This window comes from Lissotriton vulgaris, chromosome 8, assembly GCF_964263255.1.
Source record: "Lissotriton vulgaris chromosome 8, aLisVul1.2, whole genome shotgun sequence".
NCBI lineage: Eukaryota > Metazoa > Chordata > Amphibia > Caudata > Salamandridae > Lissotriton > Lissotriton vulgaris.
Window position 1 is genome coordinate 584,595,934 of NC_141696.1, and position 15,850 is coordinate 584,611,783.

The following is a 15,850-nucleotide window of genomic DNA, read 5'->3' on the forward strand; positions in this document are numbered from 1 at the left end:
AAATATACACCTGCTTTCCAACATACAGAATCGAATCAGGGGATGTTATCAGAGGGTGCGTTGTTTAATTCTAGACTGTATCCGTAGAAGGAGTGTGAGTGTCCCTCACACCTGGAGAACAAGTACAGCATAACAGCTGCAGCAAATGCCTACAAACAAACTCGCACACGATGTGGATATCAGCAGTGCTAGAAGCCCTCACACAGGGATAACGAGGGTCATGTAAACTCTGCAGCCTCAGCAAGAGTCCCCAAACATTTAATTTTGAGCAAAAAATATTTTTTCCATGACGGAAATCTCCTCCCTAGAAACAAGACACCAAACCCTAAACAGGGAAGAGACCGGCATTGAGGCAGCCTTTAAAAACGAGGGACAGAAACACTCATCAACAGCAGGAACAACAAGCATTGGCATTGCCACTAGGTCTCACCTTTGGGACCTTAGAAGTGTTTAGCCATGCAACACTTGATGTTGTTGCACCAAGGATATTGTGCTGGATAACTAAACACTTATAAGGTCCCAAAGGCAAGACCTATGGGTCTCTATCGGGCTCTGTTTTGTGCCCTGGCATAAGTGGTCCGTTTTTTTCCGGACTGCAGTGACAGCAGGTACATTGGTGTGCGCTGCTCCCTTCTCACTAGTGAAGAAGTTATGAAATGACATCACGCCAGGGGAGCGTTGCAGGGGAAGGGACATCCTCTAAAGAGAGTCATTTTCACTCTGGATTTCCCTTCTCGAAAACTCCGGTGCAGCAACATTGTTGTGGTGTCACCAGGGCTTTAGTGGAAGCTTTTTCAATATTATATGCATTGAGCCATAGTTGCTGCTTATTTATCTTATGCAACTATCAACCATTGACAAAGGCAATAGTCCTGACTTCTTGTAGGTATGATGTTACTTGTGGCATACATCTGGATGCAATGACAGAAACAGCAAAATACAAGTTGGGCGACACACTATGACAAGAACATTTTTTTTGTGTACATTTTAAGCCACGCCCTTAATTACATTGGCCACGCCCCTTTGAGAGACCCCCCAGTTTTGTCATACCACTTAAAGCCCTGTGGCAGTATATTTGTAGAGTTTCAAAACTTGCATAATTAATATTTGTATATGATGTAGCTCCGTCCTGGTAACTAACTACCCCATGAACATTCAACAGGGAAAAAAGCTCCCAAGTCCTAAAAATAAGAGTCCGAATTATGTGAAAACACAAATACATAACGAAATCCCCTTCAACCACCGAGCACCACCACACATCACGAGCGAACACTGAAGAGCACAAAGTTTGTTCCCAAGTCAATAAATCAGATGTGGCACCCTGCTCAGGGAGGCAGAGTTTGAAATACAGCACTGAGGTAAAGCCCTGTCTGCTCCAGGGCTGTGCCGATGATACCCAGGCCAAACCAGACACTCACGGAGACCACTCTGTATATGGCATTCTGATAGCAGGAGGTCCCAAGGACAGAATACTAACCAGTGGGGTGGAGCTACAGAAGAAAAACTATTTCTGAACCCCAGCTGTTAATGACGTCATGGTAGCATCTTAGTTAAATTTAAACACATTTCTGAAGAGATCAATATTTACTGGAAAAACATAATATTTTTCATTTATTTTTAAACTGCATGCATAAAAAAAGCTAAACAAGCATTGGTAAACCTACAGATAGGAGTTTTTGATAGGAGAAGGGCTTGTTCAGTAATAATCGGACGGCTTTGTAGCCATTCAAACTTGCTGTTCTATAAAGTATTTCCACTATGAAGCAACATCTTTGGTTCCAATATTATGGAAGCTGGGAGTAGTGTCCCTACGCCGAATACTAGCACTGGCAGAGTTACGAAATACCTTGAAATAAGAGTATTATGAAAAGGGTCAGGAGATGAAGCTTGTGATGTAAGCCGCAAACTTTAAAGGAATACACATTACAACATAGCGTATTAGACACATTTAGAACAAGGTGTGGTATCTTCATTGCATCTTATGCAAGCCTATGTGTGAGCACGTCTTTGCTGTCTTGATAACATTTTGGATTTATGGCCTATTCTTTTTTTAACGATGGATTAAACCCAGATCTGTGACTGGGGGTGAATGTTTTGCCAATGTGCAACATTCCATCCATCATCTTGTATGTTTTGCTGTTCGCCCTATGTGGAAAGGGTATGCCCAGACGTGGGTCTCGTGCTCACTACACCACTGGAGTCAAGCTACCCTGGCTGATGACGGCTGATAGACAGAAACCGGTCCTAGGATGCTTGATTCCGGTTCAGGGAAGACATGGTTTGGCAGTTTGGCTTGACTGCTCCCATGAGGCACAGGGTCAAGACTGATTTGCATATGGCCATGTCTGAACCGGGGTGGGGAGCAAAATAATGATGGATTAAACCCAGATCTGCGACTGGGGGTAAATGTTTTGCCAATGTGCAACATTCCATCCATCATCTTGTGTGTTTTGCTGTTCGCCCTATGTGGGAAGGGTTTGCCCAGACGTGGGCCCCGTGCTCACTATGCCACTGGAGTCAAGCTATCCGGGCTGATGATGGTTGATAGCCAGAAACCGGTCCTAGGATGCTTGATTCCGGTCCAGGGAAGACATGTCTTGGCAGTTCGGGCTGGACTGTTCCCATGAGGCACAGGGTCAAGACTGATTTGCATATGGCCATGTCTGAACTGGTGTGGTGTACTGAGCAAAATAACGATGGATTAAACCCAGATCTGTGGCTGGGGGTGAATGTTTTGCCAATGTGCAACATTCCATCCATTATCTTGTGTGTTTTGCTGTTCGCCCTATGTTGGAAAGGCTATGCCCAAAAGTGGGTCCCGTGCTCACTACGCCACTGGAGTAAAGCTATTCTGGCTGATGACGGCTGATAGCCAGAAACCGGTCCTAGGATGCTTTATTCCGGGCCAGGGAAGACATGGCTTGGCAGTTTGGGCTGAACTGTACCCATGAGGCACAGGGTCAAGACTGATTTGCATATGGCCATGTCTAAACTGGGGTAGTGTGGTGAGAAAAATAACGATGGATTAAACCCAGATCTGTGACTGGGGATGAATGTTTTGCCAATGTGCAACATTCCGTCCATCATCTTGTGTGTTTTGCTATTCTTTTTATTCCCATACAATAATGTAAAACAAATGAATGCACAATGGTAATTAATACATATCACATTATCTTTATGATGGGTAAAGGCTTTCAAACAGCACGTGTCTCAAATAAAGAAGTCACCCTGTGAGTTTAGGGCTTTCTGGAACTTGGTGCGTGGAGGCCCGGCCACAGGGATGCTCGCAGTTGTTCCCAACCTTTGCGAAGAGGTGTGGCTTGCACATTTCAAGCCCCTCTACTCACTTGATTCCGAGTCACCCTCAGTGGAAACACTAGAACATGCAAGTTTCCTCGATCCAGCCCCTGTCGAGGGCAATGCCCAAGATAGTTATCCCTGCACGATTTCGGAAGTTAAGACAGCAATAAGGAGTCTGATCCCGGGGAGAGCACCTGGCCTTGATAGGATCCCCGGTAATCTATATCGGTCTGAACAAAGGGTGTGGGCACCATACATTTGCACCTTCTTCAACGCCATTATGCAGGGCTTGGATATCCCCCCGACCAGGCTGGGAGCAGAAATTATACCCATCCATATGAAGGCTTCTCCCCTGGACCCGGCCAATTACCGTCCCATAAGTTTGACCGACGTCCTTCAGAAACTCTTTGCCAAAGTCCTCCTCACCAGGTTGCAGTGTTGGATGGATGATCACCACATCCTAACCTCCCTGCAGGCAGGGTTTCAGGCGGGGGACTCCACGATTGACCAGCTGTTCAGCCTACAGCTTGTATACTGGAGGACGGTCACCTTGGGAGCGGGCAGCCTGTATCTCCGGTACGCATTTGACCTGGTCCAGAGGGACAAGCTTTGGGTTATCCTAAAGGGGATGGGTGCCCCGGCATACTTGTGTGATCTTTTATACGGTTGCACAAGGGTACGTATGCTAGGGTGAGGTACGGGAGGGGAGGTGCTCTGTCAACCCCATTCCCGGTGGAACGTGGAGTGAGGCAGGGGTGCGTCCTAGCCCCCACGCTATTCTCCCTATTCCTTAACGGTCTGATCGCCTTTTTACTGGGAGCAAAAGACCTAGATTCTCCCAGATTAGCGGGACGGAAAATACCGGCACTAATGTTTGCCGATGATACCCTCCTATTGTCGAAATCATCGGGGGGGGGGTATTCAGCGCACAATGGAGGCCTTCTCTAGGTTTTGTAAGGAGAGGAACTTGGAAATCAATTTCACCAAAACCAAGTACATGGTGTTTAATTTGAAATGCCCCAAATGCCCCCACCCGCACTTGGATGGCTTGGCCCTTGACCACGTGTCGACCTTCGAGTACTTGGGGGTCACTTTAAATGATAGAATGGATTGGGGTTCGCAGATCACTAAAGCCAACCTGAAGCTTGCCCAATCCTTGGGTGGCATTTTAAAAGTCTTCAATGAATCTTCTCTCAAACTGGTGGGACCTCCCGTTGAAATATATAAAGCCCAGGCGAGAGGCGGCGCACTCTATGGTGCGGACCTATGGGGAACGTAAGTGCGGCCTCCCTCTCCCTCACCGAGAATAGTATTATGAGACGTCTCCTGAGGTTACCCCAGAGCACACCTCTCACCCCTCTAAGGCTGGATCTGGGCCTCGTCCCTATCCAGGACGTCATCTTGAACCGTCCGTTGCTATACTGGAGACGACTCTGGGCCACCCCAGAATTGGAGAGCTACAGGGAGGATCTACGGGATCTGTTAGTAAGCAGGGGTGCGGGGAAAATACCATGGCTAAAGCACATTCGGTACCTCTTTAAGGCCTTAGGCAGGGGGGATTTGTGGTCTTCCCCTGAGGAGACCTGCGCCTTGCTATCTAGAAAAAGTTTGAGTATGGCACTGAGAGAGCATGGTTTGGGCCTCTTATTATAAAGTTCTTCCCTGGGTAGGCTGACCAACACATTCCTAGAAATCAAGGTCCACCCCAACTTTGAGAGATTTTTGGATGACATTCAGTCCCCCCTGGCCAGGAAACTCCATATCCAGTTTAAGCATGGCTCACTCCCCCTTAGGGACGTCACAGATAAGTGGTCAAAAGCCACACCCTCAGTAAGCACTTGCCCAGGATGCCGGGGAAGCAGAGAGACAGATCTGCACGTCCTGCTCTTCTGCCCCTCGTATTCTAGTGTTGAGGACGTGGGGAACCCAATAAACCCTTTTAGGCTTGGGCAATGATTGGTTTAAGTGAAAAGAGACTACAAGGGATTTTATTTCACAACTAGTTCAGATGAATTTATAGAAATTCAAATCAGAGGCTCTTTAAGAAATTGAACCAAATGTATCCACAGGATTACTAGAAAATTAATTGTATTTTTTCATTGGGCAGATTATACATAATCTATTTAGTGATTCAACACAGAAAAAGGGAAGCGAAGAAAGCACACAGCAACAGGAAGTTATGGTTAAAAATCAATTATATTTCTGTGATGGAAAGTTCTGAAATCTTGTGGCTCCACACAATTCCACCCACCCTGCATTCCCCAAAGTCTTTTGAGAAAATTGGTACCAAGGGATTCTGGGTAATGGAACCTGGTGAGAGCCACACAAGTCATCCCCTCCTAGATTCCCTTGTGTGTCCAGTTTAAAGAAAATGTATAGGCTTGCTAGGTTTCCCTAGGTGCCGGCAGAGCTATGCACTGTGCAAATAAAGGGTAAGTTTTTATTGTAAAAATGTGGTGTGTCCACATTGCATTTTGGGCAGTTTCCTGTTGTGGGTAGTAGGCCTGCCCAAACAAGTGAGGTACCATTTTTATCGGGAGACTTCGGAGAATACAGGGTGGGTTGAAGTTTGTGGATCCACGGAGATTCCAGAAACTTCCATCACAGAAATGTAATGAAAATTAGCTTTTTTTTTAATAAAGTTTGAGGTTTGCAAGGGATTCTGGGTAACAGAACCTAGAGAGAGCCGCACATGTCACCATACCTGAATTCCCCTGGGTCTCTAGTTTTCAGAAATGTATAGGTTTGCTAGGTTTCCTTGGTTGCCGGCTCCGCTAGGACCCATAAATCATCAGGTAGGCACATTCCAAAAAAAAGTCAGTGCCTAGTGGGCATTCTGCCACCCTGGAGAGGGGGTAATTGGGGGATATTGCCCTTATAGGTCCCCAATGGGTCAAAAAGACTGTGGCTATTCTTTGGAGTGGTTGGGGCATTGGGATGCCCATTCTGGGCAGCCCCTACCCTACGTATAAAAAAGCCATCATAATCACTGGCACCTACTGGGCCCCCTGCCCCCACCCTAGGGGCCAGATCAGAGCCTACTGCCCCCATCTGCCTCCTGGGGTGGCATAAAGACGGTGGCATCTCTTTTGGGGGTGAGGGCATTAGCATACTCATTCTGTGCAGCCCCACCCCTGAATTTTGATTTTTTTATCCCTGGTGGCTAGTGGGCTTTCTGCCCCCGGGGGGGCAGATAAAGGTCTATTGCCCCATCTGCCTCCTAGGGGGACAGAAAGACTGTGGCAGTGTTTTATTGAGGTGGGGGCATTTGCATGCCCATTCTGGGAAATCCCATCACTACGTATAACAAATAATCCCTGGTGCCTACTGGGCTTTCTGCCTCCCCCTTGTAGGGGAAGTTCAGGGACTAATGCCCCCATATGCATCCTGCAGGTGGCAGAAATATTGTGGCATTTTTTATGGGTGTGTGGGCATTGAAATGCCCATTTGGGGCAGCCCCACCCGAACTTTGAAAAACAAAAAATCACTGGTGCCTAGTGGGCTTTCTGTCCCCCGGGGGCAGTTAAGGGGCTATTGCCCCATCTGCCTCTCAGGGGGGCTGAAAGACTGTAGCATTTTTTGAGGGGCAGGGTGGGGGCATTGTCATGACCATTCTTGGCAGCCCCCACCCCTGGCCTGTAAAAAGAATCCCTGGCATCTAGGGTGCTTTCTGCCACCCCAGGGGAGCAGATTGGGGGCTATTGCCCCCATCTGCCCCCGGGGGGGTGAAAGACTCTCTGGAGCAAAATTAAATGGGGGCAAAGGCCCTTGTCCAAGGGGCAGCTCCCCTCTCCCTGGTGGTTAGTGGGTGAATCCCAAGCAGGGATCCACTAGTGTGTGGTACCATTAGAAAGGGGAGATTCTCCCCTTTACAACAATATGTCTTCCATGTGTTTCAGTGCTCGGGGCTGAGATAGCAACTGAAAAACTAAAACTTAGTTTCAGTTTTGTTTATGTTTTAATGATTACAGTGCACCATGATCGTCATGGCAAAGAAAACTAAAACTATGCTTTGGGAGGTTGGGGAAGCTCTTCCCTTCTCTCCCAAGGCAAAAAAAGGAAATCCCTGTGCCTCTTACAGCAGAGGGATTTTTTGCAAGTGTGCTCATGACGGAATCGTTCCGCCATGAACACACTTGCACTTGTGCTCATGACGGAACCATTCCATCATGTGCACAGAAGTGTTAAAACATGAGCCTGAGGCAAATGAAAAAGTAATGCACCGAGACTAACATAAATAAGCGCGGTGAACTTTTCATCAAGCCGGTGAAAACATGAGCATAGGCAGGAAAACTAAAAAAAAAAAAAAGTGCTCACAAGTGTAATAAATAACGAAGAGTAAGAGCACATATAACAGTGGCAGTCCTCATGGGAGGTTACAAAAGTACAAAAGGAGGGACTACAAAGCTTATTAACCGATGAAAAGCAGGCATTTATGAACAACGGTAAAAGAAACCAATTAAAAAGATGGCGGTGCTTGAATTCCATGTTGTAGAAAAAGCAAGTCTCAAAGACAGCGCTGGCGCTGCCAAGGTGAGACCTAAAAAGGAGAGTAGAGGGCACGTGTGAGGGCAGGAACACAGATGTTGATTCACCAAAATGCCAGGGTTACTGCAAGTGATATCACATGCCCTTTTACCCTTTACAACCTCACAAGAAATAACACCACTTGACCTTTGACCCCCAATGAGTTTGCAGGTAGTGACACCACATGACCCTCTACCCTCATGTTAAGACAGTAAACAACATCTCTCAGTCTCTGAAACACAATAAAAAACAAGGAACAACACATTTGAAGTGGATAAAGAATTATAGATTAATTTTATCGTAGCGCGTAGTGATATCCCCTGAAATAAAAAACAATAACCTACCCCTACTCAAATTGTCCCATGTGATGCCAGCCAGAATAGGTGTTCTCAGTATCACTATTTAGTTAAAAAATACCAAACATGGTTTTATAACATGCGGGTTCGCACGCAGTAAAATCATGACTAAGAGAGGAGAGTGGGTGGGGCTGCAGACAGAGGCACAGAGCGGACCCTGCCCACCTCCACCAGTGATACAGAAGGTACAGACAATGTTCCCCAGAGACAACATTGCCACTTCCAGGCTAAACACCACCAAATCCACACAAAAGTATCTGCATTTCAAAAGGTAAAAACTATTACAGGTCCAGCAGGATGTTCTGCATTTCAAGGAATTTATCTCATAATCCCCGTTCTTTTACAGGGATATTCTGGATGGAATTGTTCATTTCATTCCCCGTATCTCCTCGAACGGTAAGGGGGCATTCAGAATGGAACCTAGGTTTCTGTGTTACACTACACATGGTAAAGGACATGGTGACCATTGACTGGGTGTGGAATCTTATGGCTAACCAAATGAAACTGCTCTTCAATGACGCTCTATGCAGTCAAAGGAGTGAACAGTTGGCTCTTCATAAAGAAACGTCTGTTTTTGAGCTCTTTATGTTGAGTAAGTCTTCCAGTGATAGTGCTACCACATTACTCCATATCATCAAGTACGCTATTTTCTAGACAGGGCTTTCTTTTGACAAACTATTAAATCCTGGGACTTACAGTTCTGGCTCATGTCAACAAGCCAAACTGGATTTACACACCTGAGAACAATGATTGTAAAATGTTAAGACCAGGTCTGGAACTTGGTCCCCCTGACCGTAAGCTACAAGGTAATTTTGAACTTATGACAAATGGAGCTTGCAGAAAAAATACATGTATGCTACAGGATGCAAAACATGCAAATTCTTTCCCAACAGGTATGAATTAGTGACTTCATACAAGGGGCTAGCAATTGCTTGCCTTTGCCTGTCCAGAACTCCACACATTTGGGAGCAGTGCCCTTCTAATCAAAAGGGACAGGGTCAAGTACCAATTGAAACAAGAAAGGATCCTTTATATATTATTATTATTATTATTATTATTTGCGATTTGTAGAGCGCCTGGTGACCCGTAGGCATCCCCGCGCTGTAAATTTGTGAAAACCAAGAGAGGGAGACCGGGGAAACTATTTGGGGAACAAGAAGGTTTTTAGTTTTTTTCGGAAGAGGGCGTGACAAGATTCCAGACGCAAATTGCGAGGAAGTGAGTTCCATCCTGCGGAGGCTTTGACAGAGAAGCGTCGGCCACCGGTGCGAGCCTTCTTGAACTTAGGAACTATGGCCCGATGTTCGCCGTCAGAGCGAAGGAGTCTGGGGGCTTTGTAGGGGATGACCATGTCTTTCAGGGCGGCTGGACCAACACCGTTGATGAGTTAATGGGTGGTGCACAGGGCCTTAAACTCTACTCGCTGGGGAACAGGAAGCCAGTGCAGAGCCTTAAGAGCAAGCCTGGCAGAGGCTCTAGGAGGAAGGTTCATAATGAGCCTCGCCACCGCATTTTGGGTCCGTTGGAGTTTGGCCAAGGTAAATTCAGGTGCGCCGAGGTAGACGGCATTGCTATAGTCAAGCCGGGCTAAGATGAGCCCCTGAACCAGTAGTTTCCTGGATAGGGGGGGAAGGAGAGGGAGAATCTTGCGAATTGAACGCAAGAGGCCAAAGCATGTTCCAGCTGTTTTGGCTGCCTGAGTCTTCATGGTGAGGTCAGGTTCCAGCCATACTCCTAATGTTTTAATTTCTTTTTTTGGTGTAGGGATTTCACCAAAGGCGTCCGGCCAGACTGATGGTGGGATGGAGGTCCATTTATTGCCCAAGAGCATGATTTCGGTTTTTGCACCGTTCAGCTTCAGGGAAGATTCGCACATCCAGGTGTGAATATCCTGGAGACAGTTCAGCAGGCTGTCTGGGTTTTTATCCAGGTGGGAAAGAGAGACGACGAGTTGAGTGTCGTCTGCATAGTTTACTATTTTTATCCCGTAAGGGGTCACGACATCTTCAAGGGGGGCCATGTAGACATTTAACAGGGTGGGACTAAGCGAAGACCCCTGGGGAACACCACTTGTGAGTGGAAGTGGGTCTGAACGTGAGTTGGCGTCCCACACCTGAAATGAGCGACCGGATAAGAAGGAGTCAATCCATGCACGTGCAGTTCCCACAATTCCTGCCCTGGCCAGGCGATGAAGAAGGACACGGTGGTCCACCGTATCAAAGGCGGCACTGAGATCCAGGAGGATCACTGCCACTGATCCTCCTGAATCCAGGATGCACCTTGCCTCCTCGATGACGGAGAGGAGGGCAGTGTCCGTGCCATGGCCGGGCCGGAATCCTGTTTGGGATTGACGTAGGAGTTTGTTTGTCTCAAGGAATTGGGATAATTGCACATTCACTAATTTCTCAGCCATCTTGCTGATACAAGGAAGAAGCGATATGGGTCTGTAGTTGGCCATGTCGTCCGGGTTCAGTTGGGGCTTTTTCAACAGAGCCTTGACAACAGCATTCTTCCAGTTGGGAGGCACTGTGCCTTGGGAGAGAGAGGTGTTCATGAGATCCCTGATGATGGGGGCTATGCTGGGAGACACGGTTTTTAAGAATCTAACCGGGGCCGGGTCAAGGGGGGTATCCGCTTTTCATTTTGGCCAGCGTGGAGGTAACCTCGGTAAGGGAAACTGCTCTGAAAGTGGACAGCCGAGGGCTGTTAATGCAGGCCTCTATATCCGTGTGATTATGAGGGCTGGTGGTAGGGAGGGAGTCCAGTATCCGCGAAATTTTGGAGTCGAAATAGGTGGCCAGGTCCTTACTTCTATCCGGAGGAGGGGGGTGAGCAGAGGGTGCCATAGGAATATTAAGTAGTTCTTTGACTATAAGGTAAGATTCTTTTGACGAATTAGTGGCATTTTTTATTCTATTGTCATTGGCTAGCTTTAGGGCAGATTTGTAGCATCTTACCGAGCTGTGGTACATGTCCTTATTACTATGGAACCAGTCCTTTCTCCACTGTCTCTCAGCCTTTTTGCACTCTTTGCGGAGAGCTCTGAGTTCAGAATTGTACCATGGGGCATGGCCCTTTATCCCATTTTTGTTCTCACGTTTTTTTTATGGGGATAATACTGTTGAGGGAGGAGGAGATCCAATCTCTGAACTGGCTATCAGCGGTGGAAGGATCCTCCATGAGACTAGGGGTCGTGGAGTCCAGGGCTTTGGACCAGTCCTCCGCCGAGAGTCCGGCCCACAATCTGTCTCTGGTGTAGGTAGTGGGTTTTTGGGGTTTCCTGAATGCCCCTGGTAGGTGGGTCGTGACCAGGAAATGGTCCGTCCACGGGAGTGGTTGGGAATTTATGAATTGGAGAGAAGGGATGTTAGAAAACACCGGATCAAGTAGGTGCCCTTTCGTATGCGTGGCACCGGTATTGGCAAGGAGAAGGCCATGGACCGCCATGTCACAAATTAGGTCGGATGCTCCTGTGTCTAGTGGGTCATCGAAGTGTATGTTTAGGTCTCCTGTTATTAGGAAGTTAGATGTCAGGTGGGCCGAGGAAGAAACGGTTTCCAAAAGGGCGGCCGAAAAGGGGCCGAAATGCCCGGGGGGGCGATACACCAGGAGGCCTGACAGGGAGCTAGTCGGGGATAGCTGGATCGTGAAGAGGCAACTCTCTCACTCACTCACTCTCTCTGTCAAAACCATCTAACAATGTATATCTTATGTGGAAAAAAGAAAAATCCACCATTCACTTGCATGCAGTACACTGTCTTGGAACTGAACACTGTTTCATGTAAAAATATCTAGTTTATGCAAAAATATTAAACCTTTACATATTCAAAGTCACAATATACTGTATACAATATTTTATCACACTATTTTATTATTTTATTTTAAACCAATATTCATATTCTGTACAGAATATCATCAAAAATACATTTCATTATTATATAGAGCACATTTGTTAGTTGTGAAAAGGAATAGCTCTGAGTTATACAACCACAAAGTTAACTATAACCACCATATATAACAAGCATTACAAATCTTATCCCAAGATGTTGAGGCATGTTTCTGTGGTTTTAAGTGGGTCCACTCCGCCTTCCTCTGGTCTAGGTGTGGGCGTAGTTCGTGAAGTAGCGCTACGCGTAACTACGCAAAGTGCTCTTCGCACTACGCGAGCTACGCATAGCACTACGTGAACTGCGTAGTAGCAAGTTCGCACTGTGCAAGATGTCGTTTTCAATGATTGCACAGTGCGGACAAGCATCCGGCACTGTGCAATCATTAAAAACGGCATCTTGCACAGTGCGAGCTGTACTTTTCTCCCGCTCAAGTAGATTTTTACTCGTGCTGCAGCTATCTCAACACGGACTGGTAGTTTCTCTTCATGAGCATGCGTGACTACTCACAATGAAAAACCTGACCTCCCGCGTTGAGAATCTCGCCGGGAGGTTTATTTTCAAAGCTCGCGATCGACAACTTGATGTTGCTGATCGCGAACAAGGAAAAAGTCTTGCGAGGATGTCATTTTGCTTGCTCGCGGTCACCAACTTGACGTTGAGGACCGCGAGCAAGCAAAAAATGACTGCTGCACCACGCTATGCTACGCTACACATGTTTGCACTGTGCTGCGTGCAGTTTGCATAGTGCGAAGTTGCGCAAATGTCGCAAACTACGCAAGCGTAGCGTAGTGCTTTGCCCAGGGTTACTCTGGACATAATATTTTAAAACATAGGTTTGTCTAAAAAGAAAGTGAATAATATTCAGATATACATTCCAATGAACATGGAAGACAAATTTACATAAACAGGCTCAGTGTACTCACTTTTCTATCAGGTTCTCCTTTTACATGATACAGCCATTCATAAACTCACATGCCTATATTCTTCTCATTTCTCACACATATATATACACACTGAGGAAATGTATTTTTTGAACGACAATCATTTTTACAGGACTCCATTGAATTTTTACATTGCCATCTCGTGGCAAATACTTTCCACACAACCCACCTGGTAGTTTTTCCAATCTAAATCTTTTGAAGCAGTCCAGACTTGAGTTTTCCAGAATTAAATTAAAACTGAAGATTGTCTACGATATTCATTACGCAGCAGGACATTATTGAACGTAGTTTTTATTTATTCATTTAGCACCTTGAAGGCAAAAAAACTCCAGATCACCAGGGTTTCAAGATAAGATTCACATGTCCTGAGGATGGTCTCATCAACTCAAGACTAGAGACCGAAACGTCGACACATACGCTTTGTCTGCTTAACTACCAAATTAACTGTGAATAGGCAGATAAGCGTAAACAATGGTTATAGAGAGATTCTTTTGATTGTTATCTTTTAAACATCTTCCTATAACATTGTTATTGTTTTTCTTTACCCTTGATCAAATTTATTTGAAATATTAAATACGACTTTTTTCATACACACTTTTCCCTCTCTTCTATTTTGGATCACCTAAAATTACCTTTGTTGATTAAATATCTGTGGTTGTTGCTTTGCACCATTGGCCCTATGTATACAAGGACGCTAAATACTGTTTAAAATCTAGTCTTAACTATATAGGAACAAACCCCTTGACGGTATTTTTACCCTACCATATCTTTTGCCCATACCCTCAAGGGTATATTGGGTTGCTCATTCTCTGGTTACTGTCGAAGCACACTGGCGCAGGCTTTGGGTTCATGCTCCTTGGAAAAGGTCTAAAGTAATGCAGTTAAAAGGACATTTACCAGATCCCAGAAGAATCCGGCTGCCTTTTACAGAGAATTAGGTCAGATTATATCTGCAGGTACTCTCGTTCTTGAGGATTTAGATTTACTTTTTGGTGCGGTTGTACCCACTGAAATATGGGACAAGATTCGGCATACAGATCATAAAGTAGCATTGGGAGGTAAATGGGATGACCTAGAGGCTATGGAAGAAGCAAGGGTAGGAGGGACTAAACCAGTAGCTGCCATCCTGACTTTACCCGGTAAAATAATGACGTTTATGAAAACACTTTTACCGGAAACTGTCATTAATTGGGATAAAATAAACGCCTGTAGACAGCGAAAAGATGAAAATGTGGCTGACTTCTTTACCCGTTTTGAGACTGAATACAAGGGACATAGTGGTCTGGATCCCCGGACCCCAGGTTCTGGCCCAGTGTTTGTCGACAAATTTATCAGCAACTTTCTTCCCGAGATCTCTGCCAGGCTTAAGAAGGTTGAGAGTACATGGTCTGCCCAAACTATGACCGGCATCTTGGCTATGGCTCAATATCATGAGAATAGGAAGAACGAAGATAAAGATAAGGAAAATAAGAAGGTTATGGATCTTAAGACTAAGGCACTTCTGCAGCAGGCTTATCCTCCCCGAGGTCCCGAGGTCACGATGCCCGCGGAAATTTTAGACCGCAATCTCAACCCCCTCCAAGGGCTCGCCAGTCCACCCCCTCCAGTCCTCAAGGTACTGGAGCCCGCCAAACCGATCAGTGTGCTTATTGTAAGGGGTACGGCCATTGGATAGATGAGTGTCCTGTATTAGCAGAAAACATAAGAACAGGGAGAACTCGGCCTCGCGCTCCTAGGGAAGCGAGGCCGACTCCGGATCATGGCCCGCCCCATCCACAGGATAAAGAACGTAGGCCCAGGGATGGCGCCCCCATCCGGCAGCGCCCGACCAACAGGTTTGATGGGAACGAAGTAACATGCACTTATTATAATGATGAATATGACGAAGTTGATGAGACAGGATCCTACCAAGCATAGGACAGCCAGGAAAGTGGTATTACCAGAGTGCAAATTCCAGTGGATAAAAAGAGCCCGTATGTTAAAATGTCAGTTGTGGAGAATGATAAGAATTGTCTTTTGGATACTGGGGCCACCAGATCTTCTATTGCACGTCTGTCAATCCCGGAGGCACCTCTTTCTGGCAATATGAATGTCTCCGTGCGTTTTGCAGGGACGCCCGTGACCAGTCTTGTCTCTGAACCCCTCCCTCTCGATATTGGCCCTGCACATGTTGACGCTCACTTGGTCCTAGTAACTTAGGGTAAGAGTTGGTATGCTACATTTTCCTTTTCTTTGGTTGAATGATGACACGTTTAAATGTCACATGTCTCATAAAGACCACACCATGGCAGCCACAGGTATGCCGCCGCATGGATGGTACAATGTGCCAGTTGTATACATACTTACAGGTTTCGGTCTGTATGAACCTTTTTTGTTTCCTTTTTGTGTTCTTCCTTTTCCTACAGAGTCACTTGCACTGGTACTACACCGAGCGGGGACCTATAAGCTCACAGCCCCCGTCCCTTTAGAGGCAGGTTCGTCCTTTTTGCACTAGGCGTGAGAAGGTAGAGCCCATGGTTAGAAACCTCCCCTTTGGTCCTGATGAATGCTACGTACCCTTCGAGGACACAAATGCAGAAACATGTTGACCACACTTAACATGGTGAAGGGAGAATAACGACCCACGTCACCGGTCACCTCTTTAATACCATACATTTGCTCCTTGAATAAACAGTCTATTGACAAATGTAATGGTTTTTAAATCACTTGTCACTTTCCCATGGCCATCACTTAGCTTTAGAAGTGCATCCCTGTCTCCAGGTGTATGCCCGCCCTCTATCAAACCAAGTTTTTAGAGGGTGAGGACAGCCGATGATGAAACATGACACCGGGCGGT